Genomic DNA, 13846 nt, shown 5'->3' on the forward strand with positions numbered 1-13846 from the left:
TCATGTCTGCTATTGGGATTTTTGTTGGGTGGATTATGTATCTTGGAAGGAATACTGTGAAGCTAGATGAGAAAAGTTAATTAAAACTATATATGTATATTTATACCTTGAATTGCATGTATTATAGTATTTTTTAGAAAAATAGTTAATACTATGATTCCTGGTAGCTTTTGTAGAAACCATTATTGTTATTTTGCCTGCTTTCATCCTTATCTTGTATTTACCTCACTCCCCCTCCCAAGAGATTTCCCATGTCAAATCATTTGTAACCTGCTATTTTACTTTCCTTTCCTTCCACTAAAACATCTTCCTTTTCTCATTTATGCTGTAAAAATCACTTGTTTCCTTCTATGCTTCTTTACTCTCTTCCCATCTTCTTCCTAATTTACTTTCTTCTCTCATTCCCCAGAAGCCACCTTTTTCCTGATCAGGTCACTTGTACCCTGTTATGCCTCTCTGTATTCTTCCCCAACCCCCTACCTTATCCTGCCAATGGTCCAGTTTTACTTTCCTGGTTACTGTAGTTACTCCAGGCTATGTACTCATATCTGAAGATTTGGAGATTGTAACCTCCCATAAGAGAGAATATGCCATGTTTATCTTTCTAGATCTGGGTTACTTTACTCAGTACAATCTTTTCTAGTTCCATCCACATACCTGCAATGTTCATTATTTCATTTTTCTTATAGCCTAATAGTATTCCATAATGTGTATGTGCCAAATTTTTACTATGCATTTGTTGGTTGTAGGACATTTAGGTTGTTCCCATTTCCTATCTCTTATGAACAGAGCAGCAGTGAACATGACTGAGCAAATATCCCTGGAAAAGGATATTGAGTTTTTTTAGGCGCCTGCCAAGGAATAGTTATTTTCAGCTCTTTGAGAATTCTCCACATTGTTCTCCATAGTGGTTGCACCAGTTTGCAATCCCATCCACAGTGAATAAGGGTTCTCATTTCCCCAGATCCAATGCATAATTGCTGTAGTTGGAATAATCCCATTCCAACTGGTGTAGATGTAACGGTCTTATTGAAAAAGAAACACAGAGCCAAATGCAGAGTTAAAAGCCCAAGAGGTCAGAGCAGTAGCTAAGAGCTGATACTAAAAACCTTTCTTACCTTTCGCTGCTGCTGCCATCCTTCCCCTCAGAAAGAGACCTATTTCCTGTGTATCTGTCTTTTTATTGACTTTCTGTTCTGCCTTCTCATTGGTTGTAAACCCAACCACATGACCTCCTTGTCACTGCCTGTCTATATAGACCTCCATGTCTTCTATGGTTGGTATTGAGATTAAAGGCATGTGTCACCATGCTGGTGATGTCCTTGAATACACAGAGATCTGCCTGTCATGTGATCAGGATTAAGGGTGTGTGCTACCACTGCCAGACTTCTGCTATGGCTTGCTATTAGCTCTGACCCCTAGGCAACTTTATTTATTAACATACAAATAAAATCACATTTCAACACAAACAAAATATCACCATAAACTGGGGTAAGATGAAATCTCAAAGTTGTTTTGTTTACACATTCTAATTACTGTGGATGATGAACATTTTATTTGAGATATTTCTTAGCTATTTTTTTTCTTGTTTTGAGAATTCTGTATTCAGGTGTAGATCAATATTTTCATCAGGTCATTTGGAATTTGTTTAATTTTTGGTTTTGTTTTTTGACTTTGTTTTTTAGTACTATGTACATTCTGGATATTAATCCTCTGACAATGTCTAGCTGAGAACAATCCTCTCCCATTTTTGCAGGCTTCCTCCTTACCCAATTGTTTAACTGTGTACAAGAGTTTTAGTTTTAGTTTTAGTTAATTCTTAGGTAGAGTCCTATTCAGGAAGTACTTTCCTACACCTGTATCATGTAGGGTACTGCTTTTTTTGTCTTCTAGAAGTTAAGTGTTTTAGGTTTTACACTTAGTTATTGCATCCAGTTAGACTTAGTTTTTATGCAACGTGAAAGATATGGCCCTTATTTCATTTTTCTCCATGTGAATATTCAGTTTTCCCAACACCATTTTTTCCAAGATGGTTTTTCTCCATCAATTTTTTATATGCTTCTCAAATATTAAGTGCTGAAGTCACTTGTGCCCTTATTTGGGTCAGTGATAAAGTTTCATTAGCCTACATGTCTAGTATTTGCCAGTACAATATTTTTATTAATATGGTGCTGTAATATATCTTAAGATGAGGATATGTAATTTCCCCAGCATTGTTCTTTTTGCTCAGGATTATTTTGACTTTCTGTACTCTTTAATTGTTCTATATGAATTTCAGCATAGTTTTTTTTTCATAATTCTGTGAAGAATGTAATGGGGATTTTGATTGGAATTGTACTGAATCTGTACACAGCTTTTGGTAGAATGCTCATTTTCACAAGGTTAATTCTAATAATCCACAAGCATGATATGTCTTTCTATTTCCTATTGCCTTTCCCTATCTCTTTCTTTAGTGGTTAAAGTTTTGGGTATAGAGGTCCGTTACTTCCCCTGTTAGGTTTTTTTTTTTTTTTTTTTTTTTTTTTTTGAGGCTGTGGTGAATGGGAGTATGGACATGATCTCTTTCTCTGCATGTTTGTTGATGGTATATTGAAAAGCTATTGATTTGTACAAATTGATTCTATATCCTGTCACATTGCTGAATTTATTTATCATTTCTAGAAGATTCCTGGCAGAACTTTTGTGATCTCTAATGTATAGTATATCATCTATAAATGGAGATAGTTTGACTTCTTCTTTCCCTATCTGTAGCCCATTAATTTCTTTCTCTTGCTTTATTGTTCTAGCTCATACTTATAGCACAATATTGAAAAGGCATGGGAATAGTGGACATCCTTGTTTCATTTTTTACTTCAGTTGGATTGATTCAAGCTTTTCTTCCCTAAGGATGATGTTGGCTATGGTTTCTCATATATAGTTTTTATTGTGTTAAGGTATGTTTCCTCTACTCCTGCATTCCCTGTGAATTTTAAAACAAAGGCATATAGGAATCTGTCTGTCAAAGGCTTTCCCTGCTTCTATTAAGATGATCATGCAAGTTTTGTCTTCAATATAATTTATCACATTTATTGACTTGCATAAGTTGAGCCATACATGCATTTCAGAATAAACCCATGTTGGCCATGGTGGATAATCTTTTTCATGTATGTATGCATTGATTTTGCAAGCATTTTATTTACTACATTTTAGTATATGTTCATCAGGTATTTGGCCTATAGTTTCCTTTTTGTTATATCTTTGCCTGATTTGCATATTAAAGTGATAAATGCTTCATGGAAGTTGTTTGAGAGTGCTACTTCTGTTTCTATTTTTTATTAAGAAATTTTCTATTCATTTTACACACCAACTACAGATTCCCCTCTCCTCCCTCTTCCCACCCTGCAGCCTTCCCTCCCAACCCTCCCCCCATTCCCATCTCATCCAAGTCAAGGTCTCCCATTGGGAGTCCACAAAGCCTGGCATATTCAGTTGAGGCAGGCCCAAGCCCTTTCCCCCTGCATCAAGGCTTTGCAAGGTGTCCCACCATAGATACTGGGTACCAAAAAGCCCACTCATCACAATCTCCATGTCCCATGCTTATATAATCCCTCCTCTCTTTCATCAATTGGACTCCTGGAGCTCTGTCTGGTACCTGGCTGTGGATCTTTGCATCTGCTTCCATCAGTAACTGGATGGAGGCTCTATGATGACAGAGTATTCACTAATCTGGTTACTGGAGTAGACCAGCTCAGGCACCCTCTCAACTATTGCTAGTAGTCTGAGAGGGGCTCATAGATAGCTCAGCAAAGGAGAAATAGATGAGATCTACATGAGCAAACTGGGGGTGAGGGGAGTAATGGAGGGCAAGGAATGGGGGATGATAACATAAGGAAATGGGAGGTTCAAGCTGGAACAGGAACAGAGTGGGAGAGCAAGGAAAGAGATACCATGATAAATGAAGACATCATGGGAATAGGGAGAAACAGGGTGCTGGGGAAGTTCCCAGTTTCTCTTTTGTTGAATCATTTAAGGATGACTGGCCACAATTCTTTACAAATCTTGAAAAGATCATTTTCAGCTTCATATGGAAACACACACCATACACAGACACAGACACAGACACAGACACAGACACAGACACAGACACACACACACACACACACACACACACACACACACATGAGCTATCAAAGAACTCCTGGCAATATCACCATCCCTGACTTCAAATTGTACTCTAGAGCTATAGCAATAAACATAGCATAGCATTGTACAAAAACACACATGTCAATCAATGGAATTGCTTGCATTAAAGACCCAGACATAAATTCACACACCTATGGACAACTGATTTTTGTTAAAGAAGTCAGAAATGCACACTGGAAAAAAGACAGCATCTTCAACAAATGGAGCTGATCAAATTGCATGGCTGCATGTAGAAGAATTCAAATAGAACCATACTTCTCATCCTGCAAAAAACTCAACTACAAATGTATCAAAGGCCTCAACATAAAACTGGACACACTGAACCTGATAGAAGAGAACGTGGAAAATAGTCTTAAAACCATTGGCACAGAAAAATATTTTCTTAACAGAACACCATTAGCACAGGTACAGAGATAAACAATTAATAAGTGGGACCTCATGAAACTGTGAAGATTCTGCATTCAAAGGACAGTGTCATTAAGACAAAGTGGCAGCCTACAGAATTGAAAAATATTTTAACCAACTACACATTCAATAGAGGGCTAATATCTAAAATACATAAAGAACTAAAAAAACTATATATCAAGAAAACAACTAAGCCAATTTTTTTAAAGGAGTGCAGATCAAAATAGAGAATTCTCAATAAAGGAATCTCAAATGGCTGAGACACACTTAAATGTTCAACATCCTTAACCATCAGGGAAATGCAAGTCAAAACTACTTTGATATTTCATCTTACACCTGTCAAAACAGCTAAGATAAATAAGACAAGTGGCATCTCATACTGCTGAGAGTGTGGAATAATAATCCATTGCTGGTAGGAGTGCAAACTTGTACAGCCACTATAGAAATCAATATGGTTGTTCCTCAGAAAGTTGCAAATCCATCTACCTTAAGATCCAATCTTGGGTATATACCCAAAGGATGCTCCATCCTACCACAAGGACACTTGTTCAACCATGTTTATTGCTACTGTATTCATAATAGCCAGAAATTGGAAACAACCTAGATACCCCTTAACAGACGGATAATGAAAATGTGGTACATTTACACAATGGAGTATTATTCAGTCATAAATAAAATGAACTTATGAAATTTGCAGGTAAATAGATGGAACGATAAAAAAATCATCCTGAGTGAAGTAAGTCAGATCCAGAAAGACAAATATGGTATGTTTTCACTTATATGTGGATATTAGCTGTTAAGTTAGTGATGACCACACTACAATCTGTTGAACCACAGAGGTTACTTATAGATTAAGGGACTAGGGAGAACAAATAGTTCTCCTTAGGAAAAAGAAATACAATACCTAGTTATGGATGCATAGGGAGACTAGAATGGAAGGATCAAGAGGGGAGAGAAAAGAGAGAGGGGAATGATGGAAGAAATATGAAGAGAGGCAGCAAAAATTGAGGGCCATTTGAGGGATAATATGAAAAAACATATATGAAGGTTATCTAAATGAAATCATCAAAAAGTGGGGGAGATAGATCCCCAAGTGGTCTTCTCTTGTTACCAAATGAAACATCTAGTACCAGAATTCTGTTACACTTAATTGAGTTGTTGGCCAAAGGGGACCATGGAAATCCCCAAACAAGACAGGTTATTGCCAAGGCTATAGGTTGCTCTCCACAAACTGATGACAAGGCTCCATTGCTAAAGATACCTATACAACCCATTGAACATGAGAAGTTGAGCTAGTATCTACATAGAGCCTTCACTCCTGTGTTCTCACATCTTTGGTACAGAAAGGTACTTTACATGCTACCAAAAGAGAAATGTAAACACCAATGTCTTGTCTGCAAAATATGCTAGTGCAATGATGGCACAAACTTGTAGGAATAATCAACCAATGTCTGATTTGACGTAAGGCCCACTCCATGAGAGGAAACTCATACCTGACACTGCTTATGTGACCAAGAACCTGAGACTATATAGTCCAGGGACCTAGGGTAAAACCAAACATTACTGATCTGAAAAGCAAAAAAAAAGTAACAATAAAATTATTCCTAATGACTTTCTGCTCTACTCATAGATCAGTGCCTTGCTCAGCCATCATCCAAGAAGCTGCCTGCTATAGGAGATGGAACAAATACAGAGACCCACAGCTAGACATTGTGCAGAGAGTGAAATACTTTGGAACACTCAATCCTAAAAAGGATAGCTCTATTACGTCCTTACCCTCTGGGCCCAGGGAACACCAAGGAAAAGGAGATAGAACGAGTGTAAGAGCCAGAAGGGATGGAGGATACCAGGAAAACACAGCCCTCTAAAATCAACATGATCAAAGCTCATGTGAACTCACAAGGACCTAGAAACATTCACAGGGCATGCAGATGTCTGTAATAGACCCTGTGTATATTGTAATTATGGCTTCCAGTTTAGTGTTTATATGAGATTCCTGAGTGTGTGAAGTAGTGGGTCTTTGTTTCTTGTGCCTTCTCTTGGGCTCTTTTCCTTCTACTTGTTTGTCTTGTGCAACTCTGATATATTAGTTATTACATATGATGTTATTAATTTTAAAAAAAGAATGACTAGCTGTAGATCTTCTTTGAAGTTTTGGAACAAATCTATTGTGAAGCCATCTGGTTCTGGATAGTTTCAGGATGGAAGATATTCCATTAGTCTTTTAATCTCCTCATTTGTTAGAGGTCTCTTTAAGTTGCTGATTTCTTATTTTAATTTTGGTGGTTTGACTCTAGAAAATCATTTCTTTCAGGTTTTGCAATTTAATGGGATATGAGCTTTTCAATATTTTCAATTTCTTTGGTGTCTGTTGTAATATTTCTCTGTCAATGTCTGATTCTGTAAATTTGTATCCTCTTTTTCTCTCTTTTGTTTAGTTGGGCCATGGATTTGTCAATATTGTTTGTCTTCCCTAAGAACTAGATTTGTTGAGTCTCAATATTGTTTTCTTTGTTTCTAGTTTACTGATTTAGACTCTGATTTTTATTATTTCCTGTAGTCAACTGGGTTTGTATTTGATTTGCTCCTATTTTGCTTACTTTTTCAGTTACATAATTAAACCATATATTTATGCTCTTTTTGAGTTTTTAATATGGGCACTTTGTGCTGTGCATTTCCTTTGTCAGACTGATTTCAGTGTGTCACAGAGGATTGTGGTGTGTTTTCATTTTCTTTTAGTTCAAGGTTTTTTAAATATTTTTCTTGATTTCTTCTTTGATCCACTCATCATTCAATATTCAGTTCTTTAAATTCCATGAGTTAATATATTTACTAGATGCTTTTTGCTATCACTGTTAAGTTTTATTGCATTGTGGTTAGAGGATAAAAGTAATTTCAATTTATAGAGATTTGTTTTGTGTCCCAAGATGTGGTCTATTTTAGAAAATCTTCCATTTGCTGCTGAGAAAAATGTGTACTTTTTGATATTTGGATAGAATATTCCATAGATATCTATCCAATCTGTTTGATGAATAATACTAATTCTGATCTCTCTCTCTCTCTCTCTCTCTCTCTCTCTCTCTCTCTCTCTCTGTGTGTGTGTGTGTGTGTGTGTGTGTGTGTGTGTGTGTGTGTGTGTGTGTGTGTGTGTTTTGTCCAAATGACATGTATACTGGAGAAAATGAGGTATTGAAATAAACTAATATTAATGAATTGTTTTTAATCTTTGTCTTTAATTTCAGTAGTGGATTTTTTTTATGAAATTGAGCGCCCCTGAGTTTGGTTACATATATGTTTAGGATAGTAAAGTCTTCTATGTTAACTGTTCCCTTCATTAGAATGAAGTGTCCCTCTTTGTCTTTTCTGATTAGTTTTATTTGAATCTATTTTGTCAGATATTAGAAAAGTGATGCCAGTTTGATTCTTAGTTGTATACAATTAGAGCACTTTTTTCCACCCATTTACTCTAAGGCAGGGCCTATCTTTAAACCTACAATGTGATTCTTGTAGGCAGAAGATAGATGGATTTTTCTTGATTCATTCTGTCAGTCTGTGTCTTTTGATTGGAGAACTGAGACCATTAATATTTAAAGTTATTATTAAAATGTATGTGTTAGTCATTGTCATCACATTGATGGTTTTTGGTGTTGTGTTCTCAGTGGGATTTTGTCTTTTAATAATTATGACTTTGTATTTCTTTCCACAGTCTCTCTGCTCTGCTCATTCTTCTCCTTGGCCCAAAATAATGCTTCCTATATTTTCCTTAGATTTGCTTTGTTGGATATAAAAATTTGAGGCTGTTTATGTCATGTAAATTTTTTTTCTTCCAACCATGGCAGATAGTTTGCTGGGTATATTAATCCAAGCTGCTTGCCATAGTCTTTTAGGACTTCAAATGCATTGTTCCAGGCTCTTTTAGTTTTCAAAGTTTCCATTGAGAAATCAACTATTATTCTGAGGGATTTTCCTTTAAATGTGACTTGCATTTTTTCTCTTGCAGCCTTCAATACACTTTCTTTGTTATATATTCTTAGTGTTTTAACGATGGTATGCCATGGGGATGTTTTTTCTGGTCTTGTCTATATCGTGTCCTGTGTGCTTCTTGTTTCTGTATGGATATATCTTTCCTTAGATTGGGGAAGTTTTCTACTATTGATATTGTTGAAGATCTGGTCCATCCCATTGACTGATGATTCTTCTCTTTCATCTATACCTACAATTTGAAGGATTGGCTTTTTGTTTTTCATGTTGTCTCACATTTCCTGTATGCCCCCGTCCTGAGTGTTTTAAATTTTTCATGTTCCTCACTTATTTGGTCTAGATCAGTGGTTCTCAATCTTCCTAATGCTGCAACCATTTAATATGGTTCTTCATATTGTGGTGATCCCAACCATAAAATTATTGTTGCTACTCCAAAACTGTAATTTTGCTACTGTTCAGAATCAGAATGTAAATATCTGTGTTTTCTAATGGTTTTAGGCAACCCCTGTGAAAGGATCATTCCATGCCAGGAGTTTGTGGCCCACAGGTTGAGAAACACTGGTTTGAAGGGTTATTTCTATAGGAAAAGATGGAAATGATTTTTAAGTCTAAGGAGGAGTCTATCTTCAGAGATCCTGACACAATGAGTCATACCTTCTGGAGTGAATCCCATTAATTTAAGAAGCCACTTCTAGGTTACTATGAATGCTGGGGCCTTCTATTCTGGCCTCTATCAGTAAGACCTGGTGTCCTACTGGATATCTGATATGCAACCCCCAAAGGAGTTGCAACCCATAGGGTGAGAACTGCTAGTCTAAATTCACTATTTTATCTTCAAGGCCTGATAGTCTGTCTTCTCATTGATTCATTCTACCTGTAAAGGTTTCCTTTGAATTTTCTAGTTGGGCTAGAAACCTAATAAGGTTTTTCATTTCCAACTTTATTTCAGCTTGAGACTTCAATATTTCTAGCTTCTTATTGCATTCCAATTTCATCTTGGATTATCTTCCTTATTTCCACCAGCCTAATGTTTGTGTTTTCTTGGGCATCACTCTGAAGTTTATTCTCTGTATACTCTTTCTCCCTGATTTCACTGAGCTGTTTCTTTGTTCCTTCTTTAAACTCCTTGAATTCTTTAATGAACTTCATGATTGTTCTTTTATCGTCTGTATCCTGGAGTTCATCTAGGTAATTCTCATTGGCAAGCATTTCTACAGAACTAGCAGCTTTGGAGAGAAGATACTGGCTTGATATTTCATATTATTGGTATCCCTGGGATTAGATCTGGGCATATGGACTTCCCTTTTTAGTTCTGAGTTTGTTATGAGTAGAGAAAGTTGAATGAGAACAGAAGAGGGTAAACAGGTTGGGTCTAGAGGTTGGAAATGGTTTGGTTGGCACAATGTCAGATGGACAGAGGGGACTGAGTTGGTATACAGGATGTTCTTCCTGTAGCTAGAGTTTTCCTGCCTTGCCCACAGTCAGGACAAATCTCTGTCACCCGCCAGTCCCACAGCCGCTCAGACCCAACCAAGCAAACACAGAGACTTATATTGCTTACAAACTGTATGGCCGTGGCAGGCCTCCTGTTAACTGTTCCTATATCTTAAAGTAACGCATTTCTACAAATCTATACCTTGCCACACGGCTCGTGGCTTACCAGCATCTTCACATGCTGCTTGTCCTGGCAGTGGCTGGCAGCGTCTCCTTCTGCCTTCCTGTTCTTTTATTTCTCCTCTCTGTTAGTCCCGCCTATACTTCCTGCCTAGCCACGACCAATCAGGTTTTATTTATTGACCAATCAGAGCAACTTGACATACAGACCATCCCCCAGTACAGCCAAGTGCAGACCATCTCAGACACCTGCACTCAGGCCCATGGTCCTAATCATCCTCTATGCAAACCTGCTGGGTAACGCCACAAGGAACCCAAGAAGGGCTCCCACAGGACATACATTAACATCCCACAGCACTTCCCCTTTTCTTTTTTTTAAAAAGGAAGGTTTTAACTTTTACACATCTCCAAAGCCAGCTTGGTATATTTGGGAATTTGGGCGTAGCTTCTCTTACTACTTCCTGCTGGAGGGGGGCGCTGTATCTTATGGGGACACAAAGAATATTTAAGGATCATGGAGTAGTCCGTGAGGCTGTATCGTCTGAGCCAGTTGCCTTGAAACAATTCTGGATGTTGAATCATCTGGGCCATGGTGTCATCAGAAACCTTTCAGGTGGTCTTGGCTGGTCAAACCTGATGTATCTTAATCTGGAACAAATCCATAGCCTCTGGCTTTCTGTAGAAACAAAAGCAGAGTCTCCTTTCCAAAGCAAAACATCCTTAGACATAAATTTCAAAATTGAAAAACCTTTAAAATATACACATTGATTCAACTGAACAGTCTTTACAATCAAATGTCTTTCTGCAGTTAAAAATCCCAAAGACAATATAATCCAGACTCTCTGTGTGATATCCATCTTTACATGGCTTATTTTTTATATTACTTTTACTTTCTCTTTAAAGACTTTACTATTTTAAAACTTTCTATTTCTTTACATAACTGTCTATGTTCCTTTTCCTCTCTCTTCCAAGCCTATGTACATTTTTACACACATTGTAAAGCATTTAAAGTCTTGTTCCATCTGAATCTGTCTTATTGTGAATCCACCGCCTTAAACTGCAGCATTTGTAAGACTGAAACAGCTCTATGGCTGCTGGCTCCGCCCACCTCAGCTTCCCAACATGGCGGTGGTACGTTTACCACCAGCTCTGGGAGCTATCATGAGTCTATGCTTTTATCCAAGCAGCGTGTAGCCCAGAAACCTTTTTTGTTTTGTAACTAGCCAAGGCTAAATCCACCACACAGCTTAATGTGCCACTTGCAGAGGCCTCATTTCCGCCTTCCTGCAGGTTAAGCACACACGCCAGGAACGCACAAGTAGCTCAAACTGGCAGCTGCCGCTCATTTGAGAGACACAATTAGGAAGCTGTTTTTAGCTCCATTTTAGATTTGATATTCTATAAAAAAAAGAGAGAGAAAGAAAGAAAGAAAAGAAAAAGACAATTACTAATACTTTACGTTGGATTGAATTGTTTTATATTGTATACAAATTTGAAACTGATATTGTTAGAAAATGTTATATGTATATTTCTAATTGTATTTATACCATTCATTTAACAATGTAATACAAATTTCTGATCCTTGAATGTTATTATTACCAACTACTAGGATATAAAGAAATGAAAGTTAGTAGTTAGACATTACAATAGAACTTGTAGTCATATTAGATATGTTTTTTTTTTTTTTTTTTTTTTTTGGTTTTTCGAGACAGGGTTTCTCTTGTGTAGCTTTGCGCCTTTCCTGGAACTCACTTGGTAGCCCAGGCTGGCCTCGAACTCACAGAGATCCGCCTGCCTCTGCCTCCCGAGTGCTGGGATTAAAGGCGTGTGCCACCACCGCCCGGCTTAGATATGTTTTAAAAATTGAGCAGAGATGTTTTAGACAGGTCATCTTCAAACCCTTCAGAGATCTACAGAATATGGCATTTAAAATGTTTTAATAACTTAGAAAATTTTTCTTTTTTGAGACATGTCGGCTCCTGGCAGTACCAATCTACTTCAGAGAAAATATGGGCATTGAAGAAACTGCATATGGAGTCAACTTTCATTGTGGCAAAAGTTAGCCACTGGACAACAAAGTATCCTCGAATCAACAGGACAAAATGGACAGACAGAACACGAAACAATGGACTACTGATTCTTACCAAAACAAGTGTGGTTATGGCTTTATCAAAAGGCATCTTCTGAGGCCAGGACAATATGGCCCCATCCCTGAAGTGGCCTTCGCATCTGGAAAAGGTACGGTGCCCTTTTCTTCAAAGGCAGCTTAACAGGCAGAGGGCCGATGGCTTCTGTTGTGCAATGGAACAGCAGCTGAAAGCTCACACCTCTCGATAGTAGACTGGCATTTAATAGAGGGATGTGGAGAAGAAGGGGATGCTGAGATGAAGCCATATATACACAGCCAAGAAGAATGAACAGCTGAATTAAAAAACTGTCAACAATTTCCAGAATTTAAAATCCTGAATCATGACAGGACACTAGTGGAATTCAGGTGTTTCTGGTACATGGACTGCTCTCACCCAATGTGAGATTGAACTGTTGACCTTGTGTACATCCTACTTCACAAATGAGTCCTTCAGATACGATAAGCCTATAGGCTGAAGATGATGCCCCACGTTGGGCGCCCATAACGTTTGTTATGAGTAGAGAAAGTTGAATGAGAACAGAAGATGGTGAACAGGTTGGGTCTAGAGGTTGGAAATGGTTTGGTTGGCACAATGTCAGATGGACAGAGGTGTAGCTAGAGTTTTCCTGCCTTGCCCACAGTCAGGACAAATCTTTGTCACCCGCCAGTCCCACAGCCGCTCAGACCCAACCAAGTAAACACAGAGACTTATATTGCTTACAAACTGTATGGCCGTGGCAGGCTTCTTGCTAACTGTTCTTTTATCTTAAATTAACCATTTCCATAAATCTATTCCTTGCCACGTGCCTGGTGGCTTACCGGCATCTTCACATGCTGCTGGTCATGGCGGCGGCTGCAGTGTCTCTCCGCCTCAGCCTTCCGCTTCCCACAATTCTCCTCTCTCCTTGTCCCACCTACTTCCTGCCTGGCCACTGGCCAATCAGTGTTTTATTTATTGACCAATCAGAGCAATTTGACATATAGACCGTCCCACAGCACAGAGGGGACTGAGTTGGTATACAGGATGTTCTTCCTATCCCAAGCTCAAATTGTGTAGGTAGATAGGTCTGAGTGGAAAGGTGGAATATGAAATGGGAGAGTTCTATGCCTTGGTGGATAGGTAGAATAATACTGGCCTAAACCCAGAGCACCTCTGTAGTGGAAGGCATGTAAGGCCAGACTAGGCATGTGCCCTGGTTATGGGTCCCAAGCTAAATCTGGTAGATTGCAGAATCTGGATGAGGAGGTCAGGGGTACTATTCAGTCTAGATCCTGGAAGAGGACATGAGGAGTTTGGTTATGGAGTGTGGTGGTGGAAGTGGTGCAAAGAGTCCTGTGGTTTGGTGCAAGTAAGGCATGTCCTGACAGAAACCTAGAGATTCGCTGCAGTACAGCAGGAGATGGTGATATTAGTTGTGTGAAACTTTTGTGCATGGTCACATGTCTGCATATACACATGTTTTAACACCTGTGCTAGTTTAGAGCACAGTCACATTTCAGCACATACATCCATGTTGACAAACATGTAAGATCTGA

Source organism: Peromyscus maniculatus, chromosome X (genome assembly GCF_049852395.1).
Source record: "Peromyscus maniculatus bairdii isolate BWxNUB_F1_BW_parent chromosome X, HU_Pman_BW_mat_3.1, whole genome shotgun sequence".
Taxonomy (NCBI): domain Eukaryota; kingdom Metazoa; phylum Chordata; class Mammalia; order Rodentia; family Cricetidae; genus Peromyscus; species Peromyscus maniculatus.